The 20,928-nt window shown below is 44.3% G+C and overlaps 1 long non-coding RNA gene across 1 annotated transcript; it reads left to right on the forward strand.

Moving 5' to 3' along the window:
• The first annotated feature begins 2,053 nt into the window (after positions 1-2,053).
• Positions 2,054-20,659, forward strand: LOC126159992 (uncharacterized). Its single transcript, XR_007534637.1, has 3 exons — positions 2,054-2,151; positions 17,314-17,384; positions 20,497-20,659. It is a non-coding gene; the product is annotated as an uncharacterized LOC126159992 (long non-coding RNA).
• The last annotated feature ends 269 nt before the right edge of the window (positions 20,660-20,928 follow it).

The raw sequence follows: 20,928 nt of genomic DNA on the forward strand, positions 1-20,928 counted from the left end.
ATGTCTGGTGACTGAGCCGGCCGGAGTGGCCGTGCGGTTCTCGGCGCTACAGTCTGGAACCGCTACGGTCTCAGGTTCGAATCCTGCCTCGGGCATGGATGTGTGTGATGTCCTTAGGTTAGTTAGGTTTAAGTAGTTCTAACTTCTAGGGGACTGATGACCACAGCAGTTAAGTCCCATAGTGCTCAGAGCCATTTGAACCATTTTTTTGTTGACTGAGCCGGCCGCGGTGGTCTAGCGGTTCTGGCGCTGCAGTCCGGAACCGCGGGACTGCTACGGTCGCAGGTTCGAATCCTGCCTCGGGCATGGGTGTGTGTGATGTCCTTGGGTTAGTTAGGTTTAAGTAGTTCTAAGTTCTAGGGGACTTATGACCTAAGATGTTGAGTCCCATAGTTCTCAGAGCCATTTGAACCATTTGTTGACTGAAAACGAGCCTTCATACTTTGTAAATTACACTATAAAACGCGATATTTAGCGCACCATGTTCCAAATAAATCACTTTTTGGCAGACGAAGAATAAATGAAAGTTTCACCAACTGCGACATGGTCGCATGTACAAATAGTGATCCAATACTGTGAAAATGTTGCAATAATGACTGTGTGGACGATGCGGCCTATTCTACACCTTACTTTAGATCTATATGACGATGCTATGCTGATTATATTTATATCATTTGACGATGCGATTATGGCCTTATCACTTTAGGACACGGTGTAAAAAAGATCTGAGGATGGTCATCACGGACTGAAACCGATCATAGTCTAAAGAATTCATTTTGTGATCAAAGACTGGAATAAAAAATGTTTTGATAAATGGAAGTGCTGACTGTTGCACCACGAAAATAAATACTGTATTTCCCAACACAGACAACTAGAAGTTCCGACTGATCCACGAGATGCAAGTAAATCCGGAGAGTTCATGAAAAAGCTGTAAAAATCTGTGTATACAAGTCCTGCGTGTCGATACCACTCAAAAATTAAATTAACCTGCCAGCTCCACAACCATTCAAAAGCCAAGATGGCATAAAACTTTTTTTTTTAATTTAAGACAACCAGTATCAACAGACTGCTGTCATCTTCAGGTATTAAAATCTTTTTTTTGTAAACCACTTTCCCATTTTACGCTGAACTCACGCAAAAGATGTCGTAAATCGCCTAGTCAAACCATAATGCGTATTTTATTCTACTTATGAACACCTTTTCACGAAATTTCCTCTAAGCAGTGATAGTCTGCAAGCCTCGCTGTATTTCGTGGCAGTTTTGCAATGCCATGACCTTCCTTGACAAGTAGGCGTTGTCTTCTATTAATTCCAGAGCTGTCAAAAACGCACTCGAGAAATTGGTAGTCCGAGATGCCAACGAATGTAGTTAATAGTGTAGTATGAAAGTACCTTCAAAACTGTTGAAGATTCATAATTCTGAGTTCCAGCTTGAATCTACGGCTCAATAACACACAGTAATACATCTCCTGCTACTCAGGTTGTCGAAACACTGAAGATAGTCGTACGAACCCTACAGCGGGACATTCCAATAAGACCTATCAAAAGATTTAAATTTGCTACAGTATTACTCGAAAGTTTCTATATCTTTAATCGTAGAAGATCGTAAAGCGTGTAACCAAACAGTTATGGGTATTTTTTTCTGCCGATGAGCATTAACGAGAATTTTATATGCTGAGGACTTTTCACGAAATTTCCACTAAGCGGTGATAGTCTGTAAGCCTCGCAGCATTTGGTAAGAGTTTTGTATCTCCATGACCTTCCCTGACACATAAGCGTCGTCCCTTATTAATCTCAGTGTGCTATATCGGCTATGCGTTGGATCATTTACTTACAATATAGTCTACACATATCCTCCAGATACACTTGATTTTTCGCTTCGAACGGAGTGATTTCAGTTTGTTGTGACACCTTCGGTCCCGTCCATTATCTGTGTTACTGTTACTGCGCAGGAGGCAGTGGTGCTGGCGCCGTGTTGGGCAGCGGGGGCGGCGCCGCTGCCAGGGGGCGGTGCTGGGCCTCCGGAGGCGGCGCAGCCCAGCGTCACGACGCCCAAGACGCCGCGGCACGACGCCGGCACGCAGACGCCACTGCCCTCCAGGCACAAGGAGAGCGCCGTCTAGCCCCCGACAGCACCTCTCCACCGCCACTGGTACGTCCACTGTGTTCTCTCACATTAGTACATCTACATCTATATTTATACTCCGCAAGCGTGGAGTCAGAGTCAAGTCCGCCATCAGCTGTCGCTGTCTCTGAACTAATTTATTATATATGGTACCTCTAGGGTTTCCAAAGACGACTGCGTGTGTAACTACAAAACACAGAAAAAGTAGATACGTATCAGTGAACAGAGCACTTCTCAAAGCTGTGAGCACTGTTTCTGAAGCAGAAAATGTCTGTACATGTATGTAATCCATACATATTATAAAAATGGTTGTAAGAATACATGTATGTGTATTCCATAGATTCTCCTTAACCCCTGGCTTTCTTTCAATCAAACTTGGTACACATATCACGTACTTCATGGAAAGAATCGCTGTGAGAATATCAAAGGGAATGGGGTGGATATGAATAATTAGTGTTGCCCACGATGCGCTAAAGCCCATATATTATTCATCCAACATTAGAATAAGAGAGCACTTATTGACTTGCAACGGAATTTTTACTCACTACAACTCCCAAAGGATGATGAAAAGCACTCCGTCATCAGGCCACATGTGTCCCACCGGGACCATCCGACCGCCCTGTCATCCTCAGCTGAGGATGCGGATAGGAGGGACGTGTGGTCAGCACACCCCTCTCCCAGTCGTTATGATGGTTTTCTTTGACCGGAGCCGCTACTATTCGGTCGAGTAGCCCCTCAATTGGCATCACGATGCTGAATGCACCCCTAAAAATGACAACAGCGCATGGCGGCCACTCCCGACAGTACTTAACTTCGGTGATCTGACGGGAACCGGTGTATCCACTGTGGCAAGGCCGTTGCCTTAAAGGATGATGAAACGAAAGAAATTGATCGCTTACTAAACTTCAGCTGTCCATGCAGTAAAATGCGCCATGCATGATGTTTTAATTTATTATTTCTTTATTGCTATGTTCACGACACACTTCGCAGACAGTAGCCACATATATTACTGGAGGTACCTCCAAAATTATACTATTTTACGAAACATCGTTGCGGAGATACGACGTTATAAACATAGAGCTGCCTCAGAATGAAACAGCAGGGCGAGATTATTTGGTGTGATGGGTGAAGTAGTGTACAAATACGGATGAAGTATTCGAAATATATGTGAAATATATTTAACGTGTGAGTATATGGGCAAAGCGTTCGGTAAAAAGGCCACCCTAAACCCCTGGAACGACTGAATATATGGTACACATATTAATTACGCTTGGTAATAAATACTGTGGGGTCAGAACCACAAGTCTTCTGCTGCGTTATGGGTGATAAAGAGAAAGGGGGGAGGCGAAAGTGGTCAGATATATAGAGGGGGGGGATGGATAATGGAGAGGAGGATGTGCACAGAGAGAGGAGGAATCTTCAATTAGTTGATTGGCTACTCAGCTAGTTCACTGTAGTCGTTGACACGAAATCGCCGGGATGACGTTATGGCAATCCGTTTTGAAATTTTGTTCTTTGGATTGCTTACCGTATTCACGAATTAATTTAGTGTGACAATGTAGAGCAGATGACTTAGCTTACATTTACTGTCAACTATCACGCAGCGCAGACTACAAAGAAATTATAAAAAAAAGGGCAAGTGACTACTATGAATAGAAAGGGCCGACAAACAGACCCACAAAATTACCGACTAATATCCTTAACACAGGTTTCCTGCAGAATCCTTGAACATATTGTCATGAGATGGATAAGTTTATGTTCAGAAGCATGGCGCATGCAAAACTCAGCTTTTCCTCTTCTCACGTGGTATGTACTGTGAACTATGGCTGAAGGGCAACTGGCAGATTACATATTTCTAGATTTGTGGAAGGCTCTCGACACGGTGTTCCACTGCAGGCTGTTAAACAAGGTACGAACATATGGATTACGTACACAGATGTGTGAGTGGCTCGAAGACTTCGTGATCTCAGTAAGCTTTCCTCGACGGCGAATGTTCGTCAGAGACAAGTGTGTCGTCAGGAGTGCCCAAGGGAAATTTGATAGGACCGCTGCTTTTCTCTATATAAATAAATGATGTGTGGGTGGTGATCAGCAGTCGGCGGTAGTTTGCTGATGATGATGTGATGTACGGTACCGTGTCGAAATTGAGTGATTATAGGAGGATACAAGGTGACAAACAACATTTATGGTTGGTGTAATGAATGGCAGCCAACACTAAATGTAGAAAAGTGTAAGTTATTGCGGATGAGTAGGAAAAATAACCCTGTAATTTTCGGATACAGCATTAGTAGTGTACTGTTTGACACAATCACTTCATTTAAATGTCTGGATCATAACGTTGGAAAGCGATGGAAATGTAACGAGCACATGGGAATTGCGGTAGGAGAGGTGAATTGTTGGCTTCAGTTTCTTGAGAGAATTCTAGGAAAGTGTGGTTCATCTAGAAAGGAGATCGCATTTGCGACGCTAGTGCGACCTGTTTTTGAGTATAGCTCGAGAGTTTGGGATTCTTACTAGATCGGATTACAGGAAGACATCGTAGCAATTCACAGGCGGGCTGCAAGGTTTGTTACTGGTAGGGTCCAGCAATACGCAAGTGCTACGGCGATGCTTTGGGAATTCAAGTAGGAATGCCTGGAGAGAAGGCGACGTTTTTCTCGAGTAACACTATTGAGAAAATTTAGAGAACCGGCATTAGAAGCTGACTTCAGAACGATTCTTTTACCTCCAATATACTGTACATTGTGATTAAGGACGGCAAAGATAAGATGGGAAAAAGTATGGCTCATACGGAAGCAAACAAACAGACTCTTTCCCCTCGTTGTATATGCAAAAGAAAATCATTAGTCGAGGTACGAAGTCCACTCCAGTTCGTGCCGTAAGGTAGATTGTGGAGAATCGATGTCGATGTACGTGTACATGTTCTGACAAGCATGGTCCCTACTGGAGCTACGCCACGGGGCCTGTTATGTGTAGAAACGAAAGTTAGTATGTCCCCTGGTTTGTATTATCTTTCTGTAAGTCTTGTACGTTTCACACCGCTCTCTTCTGACAACCTGGAGATATCAATAATCCTGTATTGTTATGTTTGCTTGAAAACCATTGATGTGTTCCACCCACGATATCATGCACCTTGACAGGGCGTGAGGCATAACACAACAGTTTTTTCTCACACACTGTACAGAATGGAATAGAGGAAATAAGTTATTTTGAAATGCATGTATCATGGTCCACTTCCAAGAAGGTTCATCCACTTTCCATCTAGGCTAATCAGTTACACCCTGAAGAGCCAAATAAACAGGTACACATGACTAATGTCGAGTATGGCCTCCGCAAACAAGCAGAAATGCTGCAACACGACATGACATGGACTCGACTAATGTCTGAAGCAGTGGTGGAGGGAATTGACACCGTGAATTCTGCAGGATGGTGCATAAATCCGTAAGATTACGAGGGGATGCAGATCTCTCTGAACAGCACGTTGCAAGGCATCCCAGATATCCTCAATAATGTTCATGTCTGCGGAGCTTGGTATCAGCGAGCGGAAGTGCTTAAACTCAGGTGAGTGCTGTTGGAGCCACTCTGCAACCATTCTGGACGTGTGAGCTGCCGCATTGTCTTGCTGTAATTGGCCAAATCCGTCGGAATGCGCAATTGACATGAATGGATACAGATGATCTGATAGGATGCTTACATACGTGACGCCTGTCAGAGTCGTACCTAGAGGAATCAGGAGTCCCATATCACTAAAACTACACTTGCCCCACACCATTAACGAGGCTCCATCAGGTCGAACGTTCCCCTGCTGACATGCAGAATCCATCGATTCATAAGGTTGTCTCCATGCCCTTGCACGTGCATCGCCTCGAGACAATTTGAAACGATATTCGTCCGACCAGGCGACATGTTTCCACTCATAAACAGTCCAATGTCGGTGTTGACGGGTCCAGGCTAGGTATAAAGCTTTGTGTCGTGCAGCCATCAAGGGTACACGAGTGGGCCATTGCCTACGAAAGCCCATATCGCTTTTGTTTCGTTGAATGGTTTCGACCCAGACACTTGTTAATGTCCCAGCACTGAGATCTACAGTAATTTGCATTTCTGTAAATTTGAACGATTCTTTTGAGTCGTCCTTGGTCCCCTTGTTGCAGGATCTTTCTCCAGCAGCAGTGATGTCGGAGATTTGATGCTTTAGCGAATTTCTGATATTCACGGTACACTCGAGAAATTGTCTTATAGGAAAATTCCCACTTTCTCTCTATCTCTGAGATGCTGTGTCCCATCGCTCGTGCGTCGACTATATCACTACGTCCAGACTCACTTAAAATCTTGATAACCTACCAATGTAGCAGCGGTAATGGATGTAACTCCGCCCGGCACTTGTTGCCTTATATAGGCGTTGCCGACAGCAACACAGTATTCTGCCTGTTTTCATATCCCTGTATTTGAATACGCATGCCTATACCAGTTTCTTTGGCTCATCTATGTATAAACGTTTGGTGTCTGTTCTTTCAGACATATCTGAAAGAGTAAAATCTTGGAACAACGTAATTGTTTCGCCTAGATGAGCAATGGATCCACCTTCTTCAAGGCGGATGCACAAGTATGTTCGACATCCTGCGGGAATCTCAGAGCAGCGAGCACGGAGGAAATGGTCTGTGGATAGGTGGAGCTCTGTGGAGATGTTGGTCGGCCGTGGGGCGTGCCTAGATAGTCCGGGGAGATGTGATAAGACTTGTGTTCTGAATGGTGTAGTGGTTAATGCACCTGCCTAATAAGTAGGTAATCCCGGACTAGAACCCCTTTCCGGAGTAGAGCTTCCCCCACCGCCACTGATTCCACGTATCTTCCCGACACAGCTGACATCAGTAATCGCTTGTCTTTCCCCTCCTTACTTCCCTCCCCCCCTCCCCCTCCACCATCAGTTTACATATAATGTGTCACAGTAATGGATTCCGCGTTTGATATAAGAAAATTTATTATGTTAACTTTCAGCCTCCAGTTGCATAAGCAATAAAACTTTACCTAGGTTTCGGCTATAATAATTTAGCCTTCTTCAGAAATGTCACAATATAAAATTAAAACATGCCAGAAATTGGCCTTGTCAATCTTAAAATGTTAGTACTACAGACATAGCCATAAGACTACGTCACTTCTACTAATGTTTGGCCGATAGGCCACACAAACTGGCCAGACAGTTGGGCCGCGGGCGCTGAGTCGTAACTAAACTGGGGGCTGAATTGCTGACTCTGCTGCACCATGCTAAATATATTCATATAAGCAAAATATTATCAATGATGCTGCTGTAAGTACGTAGTGAGGCGTTTCATACTGCTTTACCCAAAGCAGTGACTGATGGTCGTCTCTTTTAAGAGATTTTTTTCTCTTAGTTACGCCGTTAATTTCTGTGGAGTATTGCCTACTCGTCGCCAATCGGGTGCCTAACGGATGCAGCGTTCTCGGAATGCTATACAACAACTCAAACAAATAACATTAGTAGTTTTATTTCCAGAAAGCAAATTGACAATACTTGACTATAGCAAATGTCGCAAGCGAGAGGCGACATGAAAACACTACAGTTCGTGCTGTACACAGAGTCCAAGGAAACACTTTATATGGATCTGACAGCGTAACACTAACCACGCTGCAGACGCGGACGATCTTCACTCCGGCGTTTATGGTCACGCTAGAACATTCTTCCCCCAGAGCGACGGACCGTCGTCGAGTATGGAGTAGGGGACGACCAGCTTCCGCTCGCACCCCGCCATCCGGACTGAGCTCTGGTGGAAACGTCACCCGGAAAACGACCAGAAGGTTACGCGTCCACCTCCTGCTGCCATGAACCCGATGAAGAAGGCGGCTACAACTGTGGTGCGGGGGTGTCCGGTAGGACGAGAGGAGGCGGAGGAGGCGAAGTCTCTGTCTCCATCAGGTCGTCCGCGGTCTCGTGATGACACTCCCCGGCGGCTGCTGCGGCCACGCTCTTTTCTGGACCCGTGAATCTGGGGGAAGAGAGACTGAAAGATCATCGTGTACGTGACGGAGGGGAAGTTGATTTTTATCCAGACCTGAAGCAAGTTACGTGCAAGCGCCTAGTCGACGGACGATCTTGCCTGGCGCCCACCGTCTGCTGCCGCTAAAAACCCTGTAAAAGACAATATCATGCGGCGCGAAGTGATACTTGTTGCCTTCCTTCGACGCCGTATGCTGAGGAGGGAGGAACAGATGGAGCAGTGTGCGATGTCGGCGGCCGAGAAGCAATTCCACCGACGATCGTCCATCTCGTGGGTGCGAGCGATACGAGGCGAGAAACAGTTGCAGTACTTCATCCCTGGTGTGTGCGGAGCGAAGTTTAACCATATGATGTTTGAATGTTCTGACCAAACGTTCGGCTTCACCGTTTGTGGAAGGAACGGTGCACTAGTTAGATGCAGTATGCCATTGCGTTCACATAATGTTTCAAACTCATTTGACGTGAACTGAGGTCCTCTGTCAGACACTATTACTTCAGGTAAACCTCCCAGGCAAAAAATACACGACAACACCCGAATTGTGCTACGTGACATTAACGAGCACAGCAGAAGGAAACTTGCTATATGAGTCAACCACAAATAACCAGTCAGTGTTCCAAAAAGGTCCTGGAGAGTCTATGTGCACACGTTGCCATGGCGATTGCGACTTAGGCCAAGCAGAGATTTTTTGTGGCGGAGCGGACTGATTTTCCGCAAATGCGTGACTCTGTGATATCATCTTTTCTATTTGGGCGTTCATGCCCTGCCAAGTACAGTGTTGACGCGCTAATTGTTTCGTGCGAACAATCCCCCAGTGTCCTTGGAGAAGTAACTGAAGTAACCGCACTCCTCTTTGCAAAACTTTAGTGATCAATACATCTGACAGTCCATTGTCATTTTGAACTAGAATCATACCTTTTTGTACAGCCGGCCGGTGTGGCCGGCGGGTCTAGGCGCTTCAGTCTGGAACCGCGTGACCGCTACGGTCGCAGGTTCGAATCCTGCCTTGGGCATAGATGTGTGTGATGTCCTTTGATTAGTTAGGTTTAAGTAGTTCTATGTTCTAGGGGACTGATGACCATATATATTAAGTCTCATAGTGCTCAGAGCGATTTGAACCTTTTTTTTTTTTTTTTTTTTTTTTTTTTTTTTTTTTTTTTTTGTGTACATCGAGGCTATGCTGACGTGGAAAGAACTGGCGCACTACTGAATTCTTTATGCTATACAGCGAGTGAGGCCAAGATGTGCGAATATAACTGAGCAAAGTTTTCAATCTGGATCAGATTCAGTGGCCTGTGAAATTTTCCGAAAGTTCAGCAGAAAAGACTGAAACAATTCAGAATCCTGAGCATCGATGTGACAACAAGATACACCAGAAGCGTAAAAGTCTGTGTCAGGCCCAATAGGAAGGTATGAAAGTGCGTCCGCATTTCCACGTTGAGCCGTCGGACGATCCACAATCTCGTACTGGTACTGAGGCGACAACAAAGCCCATCTTTGCAATTTTTAGGCAGTTCGTACTGGAACCGGTTTCGTCGAATGAAAGAAAGATTGCAAAGGCTTGTGATGCGCAACCAAGTAGAATTTTCTGCCATACAATTAGCGGTGGAATTTAGTGACACCATGCACTATAGCTAATGCCTCTTTTTCAATTTGTGAATAGTTACGCTAAGCTTTTTGGACAACACTTCTGATGCGAAAACAATATGTCTGTCTTTATCACCAATTTTGCGCGAAAACACTGCACCGATTCCGCAGGAGGAACCGAACAACTTGCAATACAACCGGTTTATAAGGATCAAAGTGAAATAAGCATCGATTACTGAGCAATGCATCTTTAAGTTCTTGAAAGCTACTTTTGCAATCGTCTGTCCAAACAAAGCGGTTGTTCTTGAGACGCAAGCGATGCAATGGAGCTACCATTTGTGCAGCATTCGGTATGAACCGAATATAATACTTAATTTTCCTTAAGACTGACAGCAGTTCTTTGACATTGCGAGGAACTGGCAAGTCTCGCATGGCTTACAAATGCGACTGCAGGCGATGTAAACTTTGACTGTTTACGTCATGACCAAGATACTGCAACTCAGGCTTAAGAAAATCATACTTGTTCAGTCTACGCTTTAGTCCTGCATCAGGTAACACACGAAACAAAGCACATAAATTTTAAGTATGTTCTTCAAGTGTACGACCTGCTACTGCTATATCGTCTAAATAGTTTGAACAGTTTGGCACTTGGGCAGTTGGCTGTTCCAACTACCACTGGAAAATGGCGGGTGCGGAAGCACTGCCAAATAGCAAACGCAATGTATTTACATAAACCCAAGTCCAAGTGAGTATTCACTACGCACACATTTTGAGATTCTTCATCGAGCAGTATTTGTAGATAAGCGTCGCACAAATCAGTTTTAGAAAAGTAGCGTGCTGCGCCTAATTTGCTCATAAGATCTTCTGGGCGTGGAAATTCGTAAGTATCAATGGCTGTAGCCTTAAAGTCAACATAGAGAAGAATACGACTTGAAGGTTGGGGGAGCAAATCCAGTGGACTTGCCCGTTGACTATCTGATATGGTCGCAATATCTCTGTTACCTTGCAATTCTTTAAGTTCAGCAGCGACTTCGTCCCGTAATCCACCGGGAACAGATCTGGCCCAGCAAAATTTCGGCTGAGCATTGTCTTTCAGAGTAATATGTGCAACAACATTTTGAAGTTTGCCTAAATGTTCAGAAAAGGGTTCCGGGAATTCTTTGAGCAAGCTAGCTACACAGACTATTGCATTGAATGCAGACACTGACGACACATTGTCCTGAGTGTTTAAGCCAAACAAGTCAAGAGAGTCAAGTTCAAATAAGGAGCGCCAGAACAAAAACCGATAAATCCGCATTTGCTGTTAATACAGGAAGTAACAAATAATGACCTCTAAATTGCTCCACAAGGTATAAAAAGAAGAAACACACCATAAAACACTTGATGTCGCGTTGTCAAGAGAGTCAAGTTCAAACAAGGAGCGCCGGAACAATAACCGATAAATCCGCATTTGCTGTTAATACAGGAAGTAACAAATAATGATCTCTAAATTGCTCCACAAGGTATAAAAAGAAGAAACACACCATAAAACACTTGATGTCGTGTTGTCAAGAGAGTCAAGTTCAAACAAGGTGCGCCGGAACAATAACCGATAAATCCGCATTTGCTGTTAATACAGGAAGTAACAAATAATGATCTCTAAATTACTCCACAAGGTATAAAAAGAAGAAATACACCATAAAACACTTGATGTCGCGTTGTGCTGAAGATTATTGTTTGGCAGCATGTATTATTACTCCCGTATGTCCCCCCTACAGCTCAAACACGTGAATACAGCAAAAGTGGATACATCGGGTTTTGTTCCGGCGCTCCCCAAATACACTCCTGGAAATTGAAATAAGAACACCGTGAATTCATTGTCCCAGGAAGGGGAAACTTTATTGACACATTCCTAGGGTCAGATACATCACATGATCACACTGACAGAACCATAGGCACATAGACACAGGCAACAGAGCATGCACAATGTCGGCACTAGTACAGTGTATATCCACCTTTCGCAGCAATGCAGGCTGCTATTCTCCCATGGAGACGATCGTAGAGATGCTGGATGTAGTCCTGTGGAATGGCTTGCCATGCCATTTCCACCTGGCGCCTCAGTTGGACCAGCGTTCGTGCTGGACGTGCAGACCGCGTGAGACGACGCTTCATCCAGTCCCAAACATGCTCAATGGGGGACAGATCCGGAGATCTTGCTGGCCAGGGTAGTTGACTTACACCTTCTAGAGCACGTTGGGTGGCACGGGATACATGCGGACGTGCATTGTCCTGTTGGAACAGCAAGTTCCCTTGCCGGTCTAGGAATGGTAGAACGATGGGTTCGATGACGGTTTGGATGTACCGTGCACTATTCAGTGTCCCCTCGACGATCACCAGTGGTGTACGGCCAGTGTAGGAGATCGCTCCCCACACCATGATGCCGGGTGTTGGCCCTGTGTGCCTCGGTCGTATGCAGTCCTGATTGTGGCGCTCACCTGCACGGCGCCAAACACGCATACGACCATCATTGACACCAAGGCAGAAGCGACTCTCATCGCTGAACACGACACGTCTCCATTCGTCCCTCCATTCACGCCTGTCGCGACACCACTGGAGGCGGGCTGCACGATGTTGGGGCGTGAGCGGAAGACGGCCTAACGGTGTGCGGGACCGTAGCCCAGCTTCATGGAGACGGTTGCGAATGGTCCTAGCCGATACCCCAGGAGCAACAGTGTCCCTAATTTGCTGGGAAGTGGCGGTGCGGTCCCCTACGGCACTGCGTAGGATCCTACGGTCTTGGCGTGCATCCGTGCGTCGCTGCGGTCCGGTCCCAGGTCGACGGGCACGTGCACCTTCCGCCGACCACTGGCGACAACATCGATGTACTGTGGAGACCTCACGCCCCACGTGTTGAGCAATTCGGCGGTACGTCCACCTGGCCTCCCGCATGCCCACTATACGCCCTCGCTCAAAGTCCGTCAACTGCACATACGGTTCACGTCCACGCTGTCGCGGCATGCTACCAGTGTTAAAGACTGCGATGGAGCTCCGTATGCCACGGCAAATTGGCTGACACTGACGGCGGCGGTGCACAAATGCTGCGCAGCTAGCGCCATTCGACGGCCAACACCGCGGTTCCTGGTGTGTCCGCTGTGCCGTGCGTGTGATCATTGCTTGTACAGCCCTCTCGCAGTGTCCGGAGCAAGTATGGTGGGTCTGACACACCGGTGTCAATGTGTTCTTTTTTCCATTTTCAGGAGTGTATTATGTACTCACAGTCACTTGAGTGTAGCACTGTAAATGTCACTGTGCGCATATGCGAGCGATGCATGCCAGGCAGAATACATGTTCCAAGAATGGGAATGTCTTGTCCATTATAAGCCGCCTGGTGCGTGCTAGTTTTAATAAGGCGTGGATTGCTAAACAGGTCATATGTGTGACGATTTAGCAGTGTGACAGGGGCACCCATGTTCATCTGAAATTTCACACGTTTCCCACAAATAAGTGAATGAACGATAAAGTTGTCTGACTGTCGTGTCACTGACGAAACGGCATACTTGCTAGCTGCAGACTCGTAATATACTGCATTTATGAAATGGGCCTTGTGACGAAAGTTTTGTGAGGCTGAATTCTGATGTTTGTTCCGTTGCAAACACACGGATTGCACATGTCCTTTCCTACCACAACCGTAACACTGAGCTCGTCGGGAGGCGTAGTCTTTGTGTTCATACCGTGTATAACAGCGAGGGAAACACTTAATTTTGTTCGCCCGTGTAGCTGAATGTTTAGCGTACAGCATACACGACGTGGCAGGCTGTTTACATGGCGTGCTGAGCGCACGCCGCCAATGCGGAATGGAGCGATCATAACTAAGGGGCTCAACCTGACAAACAGCTGGCTGCTCAAACGTATGAGCCGACAAGGCACCGGAATCGTACTGATCTAATATTTGCACGACCTGCTGAAATTATGTATCGGACTGTTTCAATATTTGTTCTCTGACTTTGACAACAGCTACATTGTACACTATCTCATGACGCAACATAACGACTGAATACAAAGCAGCGCTAGCACATCTGAATTTGCACTTTCTTGTCACACCCTGAAAATCTGTCACCCACTCGCGATATGTTTCTTCTGACCGTTTTTTGTAATTAAAGAATTGATACCCAAGTGCTACCACATTAACTTGTTGCTCATAATAGGTTGTTAGAGAGGCGGTAACCTGTTCGTAAGCAAGTTAACTCGGTGTGGCGTTAGGAGAAAGTTTTTGAATTAATCTGAACGCTGCACTTCCTGCCGTTGACAATAGATAGGGAAGTTTCACAGTATCTGGAAATTCGTGGGCAACGATGGGCGCTTTAGACTGGGTCAACCACTCGAGCCATTTTTCTTCGTGTTCACTAAACTTTCGAAAAGGTGGTGTAGCAGCTGATGTAGGCGGCGCTTGTTCTACGGGGGGAGGGGGGGAGGAGGGGCAGCGTTGGCTAGTAGCTGCTGCACCGTGGTGAGAATAGTAGATATCTGGTTCGTCTGAATTTCAAGCAACTGAATTAGATGTGTGGCATCTAACGCCTGCGTCTGTGGCTCCTGAAAAGGGATAGAACAGGTGGGATGGCCATATTGGAAGACAAATATGGCAAATATATATATATCCAAGGGAAACGGCAAAATCTAAGAAATGTTCTGCAACGCCCACCTGGGAAAACTGATTAGTGCACTACTGGCCATTAAAATTTCTACGCCAAGAAGAAATGCTGATGATAAACGGGTTTTCATTGGACAAATATATTGTACTAGAACTGACATATGATTACATTTTCACGCAATTTGGGTGCATAGAGTCTGAAAAATCGGTACCTCTGGCCGTAATAACGGCCTTGATACGACTGGGCATTGAGTCAAACAGAGCTTGGATGGCGTGTACAGGTACAGCTGCCCATGTAGCTTCAACACGATACCACAGTTCATCAAGAGTAGTAACTGGCGTATTGTGACGAGCCAGTTGCTCGGCCACCATTCAACAGTCGTTTTCAATTGGGGAGAGATCTGGAGAATGTGCTGGCCAATGCAGCAGTCGAACATTTTCTGTATCCAGAAAGGCCCGTACAGGACCTGCAACATGCGGTAGTGCATTATCCTGCTAAAATTTAGGGTTTCGTAGGGATCGATTGAAGGGTAGAGCCACGGGTCGTAACACATTTGAAATGTAACATCCGCTGTTCGAAGTACCGTCAATGCGAACAAGAGGTGACCGAGACATGTAACCAGTGGCACCCCAAACCATCACGCCGGGTGTTACACCAGTATGGCGATGACGAATACACGCTTCCAATGTGCGTTCACCGCGATGTCGCCAAACACGGATGCGACAGAACCTGAGTTCATCCGAAAAATTGACGTTTTGCCATTCGTGCACCCAGATTCGTCGTTGAGTACACCATCGCAGGTGCTCCTGTCAGTGATGCAGCGTCAAGGGTTACCGCAGCCATGGTCTCCGAGCTGATAGTCCACGCTGCTGCAAACGTCGTCGAACTGTTCGTGCAGATGGTTGTTGTTTTGCAAACGTCCCCATCTGTTGACTCAGGGATCGAGACGTGGCTGTATGATCCTTTACAGCCATGCGGATAAGATGCCTGTCACCTTGACTGCTAGTGATAAGAGGCCGTTGGGGTCCAGAACGGCGTCCCGTATTACCCTCCTGAACCGACCGATTCCATATTCTGCTAACAGTCATTGGATCTCGACCAACGCGAACAGCCATATCGCCATACGATAAACCGCAATCGCGATAGGCTACAATCCGACCTTTATCAAAGTCGGAAACCTGATGGTACCCATTTCTCCTTCTTACACGAGGCATCACAACAACGTTTCACCCGGAAAGGCCGGTCAACTTCTGTTTGTGTATGAGAAATCGGTTAGAAACTTTCCTCATCTCAGTACGTTGTAGGTGTCGCCACCGGCGCTCACCTTGCGTGAATGCTCGGAAAAGCTAATCATTTGCATATGACAGCATCGTCTTCCTGTCGGTTAAATTTCGCGTCTGTAGCCCGTGATCTTCGTGATGTAGCAATTTTAATGGTCCGTAGTGTAAAACCGACAATAAACTGGTAAAGCAAAGCGAGCCCCACTGCCAATTAAAGACAAGAGGGTGTGAAGGCGCCGCCAAAATATCCACAAGAAACAGAAATCCGTGGCCGGCAGGCTATTAGTTTAGTTGTAAGACTCGTCACCAGTTCTAGAGTCTTGTCCACTCGTCACTAATAGGGTGCCTAAGGGATGCAGCGTTCTCGGAATGCTACACAATAACTAATACAAATAACATTAGTAATTTTATTTCCAGAAAGCAAATTGACAATACTTGACTACAGCAAATGTCGCTAGCTATAGGCTACACAGAGTGTAGTGCTCTACACAGAGTTCAAAGAAAGACTTGATACGGATCTGACAGCGTAGCACTAATCACGTCGCAGACGGGGGCCCATCTGAGCGGCCGAGGCTAACAGCTTCGTCGTTTATATGGACTTGTTGTAGGGGGCGTGCCTGGCGCGGCGCGGTCCAATTACGCGCACCATTGGCCGCCTTTCCCCTACCGCCTTCTCTGGTATTGCGTTCCGCATCTTCGTTCCTGTTGCGGCGTTTGTGGTTACGTCAGAACCATTTCGACTCTACTAGATTCTCCGGTGGTGCATGTGCCTTTATCCGAATGTGGTCGCAGTGTATGTGAAAAAGATGGCCTCTGGCAGCTATATTTCGGGGAATGCTGAATGGCCAATTAGTCCGTGCCACTGAGGTCGCCCATCGAACATACGTTTCGGACCGTGGAACTCCAGAACGGTGTGACAATCGGCTTGACGTCCCGAGAAATGAAGACAGAACTTCCTTTTTCAATCTCGAGCTGAAGAGACTTTTCAAAATGTTTTAAGCAATTGTTAGATTGGAAGTGCGTGTTTTAAAAGAAATATTTGGTAAAAGTGGTTTTTACTAGCAATTTTCCTGGTTTCAAGGACATTTTTGTAGCCTCCAAAGATACAAGATTGAGGGCACGGTTCTTACCGCAGCTATTTACAGAGTAAGGGATCTGGATCGAAAACTAACTACACGCAGAACGACGACTCCTACAGCAAAGTAGTAGCAGAGAGATGAAACCAAAGTAGGAAAGAATTAATAACAGTATAAAACTAGTCGAAAGAGTGAATACGTAAAATAACCGTTGAGGTCGTGTAAAACTTACGTTTCCATTGACAACAGCTAGCTACATTTTACCTCTCCGTTTGGGATTTAGACTGTTATTATAACTTCCTCTCTCCGTTTCATCAGCTGGAGGGCGTGTCTCTCTTACCAACTAAACGCAGTGAGCACCTACTTGTTGAAAGTAATTTTTGTATTAGACGTAACTGATAGCCCAGATCAGCAATAGTGGTTAAAACAAGTGGCAGTAGTTAGTTTAAATTTTTTTCTCGGATTTACTGAGAAATCTATTGACATCTGTGGCATTCCGAACAATTTGTCCATTTACAGGCACGTTTTGTATTTAACACATTTGATATTAATGCACCAGAGGTTGTTGCGTGTTGACGGATTGTGTTGTGGGTTCTTCTTGTTGCAGAGTGGATGGGCAGCAGTAGTTGGAGGCACTGGCGCAGTCGTGTATCGACGCAGTGCAGACTTTGCCAGCAGGTTGGTACCACTCCGCACGTTCCGCAGAGGTTTCTTAACGTCCCATTTAGTTTCGCAGCACAAACATCCTTCCATTAGATAGTGGAAGGTGATACAATATTGATAGCTCCTTCAGAAAACAAAATACTTAATGACTGGTTTGAGACATCATGTTGATTTCAATTGTCTCTTTCTTCCATAACATGACTTACACATTCACAATAAATTAAAATATACTCAAGCAAAAATTTGTACGAACGTAAGTTTCACACACCTAGGAAGCTAATTATATTCATCATCAGCTATCTAAATGTAAGCTGAAATTCCGCTCATGGAAGCTTACATCACTCCCTTCAAATCAAGCGCTATATTCTGAAGATTTTCTTACTATTGCGAACATGAATCTCCCTCACGTCATAAAATTTCTGTCACTTTCTACATCCACTGCGCTTTCAGACACATGTACAACATCATATAAATTAGATATTGAAAAGCATTATTTCACCCATTAAATGTAATTCTGGAGAGCTGACGCCCTTTCACATTCTCTTGTCGCACAAAGGAATATTGTGGAACTTCTGTTTTAAATTCACATCCCATCCACATTCCAATACAGTCTGTCGTCTGCACACCTACTTAACTTAGCCAGTCCAATATTACTTCTTCCTAGCGTGATTCCTAGAATTGAGGGTAGCACTTATGGTACCACCATAATTATTTTTCATTATAATTTCAGACCTAAAGCACTTAATAACATTGCTTTCATGTTTTCAGTGATGTCCTCCAATTGAGGGTAGCACTTATGGTACCACCATAATTATTTTTCATTATAATTTCAGACCTAAAGCACTTAATAACATCGCTTTCATGTTTTCAGTCATGTCAGCTATCACTCTTAAAATTATTTTAGACGTATTTTATATACTATTCGTTTTTCTAGATAGTGAATGGAATTGTTTTTCCCATGAAATGGAAGAAAGACTTAACCGTTTACTAAAGTTTCGCATTTTTGCAATTGTCACCTTGTGTCAGCTATGATCATCGCATTCAGTAAACGTGTTTAAAACATACTTTTGAACAAAATGACTTCTTCTTTCCATGCGATACTGGTAAGTATGAGGCCAGTCATTTTACATTGCACAGGATCAGTAATTCCACTGCTATAAACTTGTGATTAATGAATTATTCTGAATTGGAATCAGAAGTAGTAGTTGCTGACACGGCCCTACACGAAGGCGATTGCTACGGAGGAAGGTGGTACAAACGCTAGTGAATGCACAGCATTATGAAATAGGAAAATGTTTATGAATGTGTCTCTCCAACAGTCAAAATTGATAAAATTTCTTATTTATTGTAGTAACACATCTTCAAATCCGATCGGGGAGAAAACTGCGTTTCAGGCAGAGAAACGTGTTGTAGATATCACACACGATCAGCTTCACTGTAATGCTGACAATCAGTGAACGGTATTCTGGCAGTGTGAAACAGTAACAGATAACCTATCAATAAACCAATTCTTGGACAACTGTAGCTTATCAGTTAGCGATTCAGCAAGAAAGGGTATCATTTATGGACCACCAACATAACGCTAAATCTAATCATGTATTATGCCTACCACATATTTCAATTACAACGCAGTTTTTGTTCCGATCAGATTTGAAAATGGAATATCCAGTTCAGTACCAATTCATGGAAATAATTTCATCAACCGTGACTGTGATCTATTAACCAGAAAAAGGTTTAGTACACGGAATTTAATGATAGGGGTGGGAGAGTCGGCGACGTGCAGGTTTCCTTCATCTTAATTGACAGGATAAAGTTTCCATCCTCCCCTGCCTTCTATACCGCATCTAAACATTCACACACTATACAACGCACCACAGACAACAATACTACGCCGTTGCCCGCCTGAAGGATTGGATATGTATGCTGTCTAGCTTGCATTTATTCCAAATGCATGTTAGTACACTGAGGTACGAATCGCAAGAAAAGTTACACTTTTGAAACCTAGCTTCACCAAAAAATTGTGACAAACTTTGCGATATCTGGCAAGATAACAATAATTGTGAAAGGAGAAATTAGTTTCTCAGTAGGTAGATGAGGATTAAATCTATTCAAATCGAAATTCAATGTGCAGGTAAGAAATGTCTGACACTGAGTAAGCAGGGTACGAAGCCGTTAAGGACGCAACTTCTGGCCTTCTGATAATTTTTCGTTCCAGGAGTTTAAAAAAGGTATCATGGTGACCTTAGTCTGCAAAAATGATCTATTCATGAAATCCACTGTTCCAGTGGATAACTGCGAAGTTATAAATACGTGCCGAATTGCACTTACAATGTGTGTCTAAATCACTTTTACCAATGCAGCCCACAAAGCCTTTTCTTGCCATTCATTTGGAGAATCCTTGGATTGCCTGGAAATAACAGCACACATCCCTCATAACTTTATTAAGTGGTTAAGAATATTTTAATTTTTTCAAGAAACAATTTACTTTGTAGGATATCGTACTGTAATGTTAGTTCATAGTTTATTAATTGACTTTGCGTACGAGCCATGTATTAAAGGAGAGTTTATCTTATTCGGCTGTGCAATTCATGTTCAGTGTTTCTGTTACAGCTCATGCACGAGTAACACGGAATGAATGATTATCGCTGAGAGGTTTGCAGGGAGTTATGAACGTACAAATTGCCCTAATGTCTTGTGGTTCTTATGACTTACACTGAATTACGTTACAGCGTATTAAATGAACTACTCTTTTCCTCCCGTAAATCGTATTGGAGCTTTGTATAATGCAACGTTGCTTTAACGAATTTAGTTAACTGAGTATTGTTATTAATGTTAAAAATGTAGTTTATTTTCTCTGACGATAACAGACAAATATTTGACGTTTCAATATTATGTTCCCACTAACAACCTCACCCGCCATTAACAAAATGAACTGGTTTTTCTGTAAGATGTTTGTGTATGACTATAATTACTTTTTTCTTTACCACAAATGCACACTTATTCAGGTTGTAAGAAAAAACGAGGCAGGATCCTCAACTCGTATTTTTAGTAGAGTGCAAAGATTTCTTTCAGATTACCTCAAAAAATCATTCACAAGAAGTTAATTTGATTTGGTATTTCTTTACAGGTTTTCCTACGAATAACCTAGCACTGCTCGACAGCTGTGAGACACGTCTGCAACATACAATTGTGATAAAGACTGACGCCCATACAAAAAATTATATTTTTGTTTCAAAACGAGATATATTGATGTTATTGTAATTTGTATGATTTTAATAAATTTATAGAATGTGTTGTGTAATACTGCAATTTATACTTTACTCGCCAAATTCATTCATAATGGATGAACTCAAATTCATCCAGTGCGGTCTTTAGCAAATCATTTCGGGGAGAGACACTATTTTCAAAGAGTATACCACATTTAATGTTGCTGGTTTCCCGGCAAGTGAGGATGGTAGCTGGTGTGTTAACTCTTTCAGATTGTCTACGAGAAAGTAACCAACATCTGCTTCTAACAGAATTATCACTTCACACCATTTATACGCTTTGGGAATGTATT

The sequence above is a fragment of the Schistocerca cancellata genome, chromosome 1, assembly GCF_023864275.1.
Source record: "Schistocerca cancellata isolate TAMUIC-IGC-003103 chromosome 1, iqSchCanc2.1, whole genome shotgun sequence".
In the NCBI taxonomy this organism is placed as follows: domain Eukaryota; kingdom Metazoa; phylum Arthropoda; class Insecta; order Orthoptera; family Acrididae; genus Schistocerca; species Schistocerca cancellata.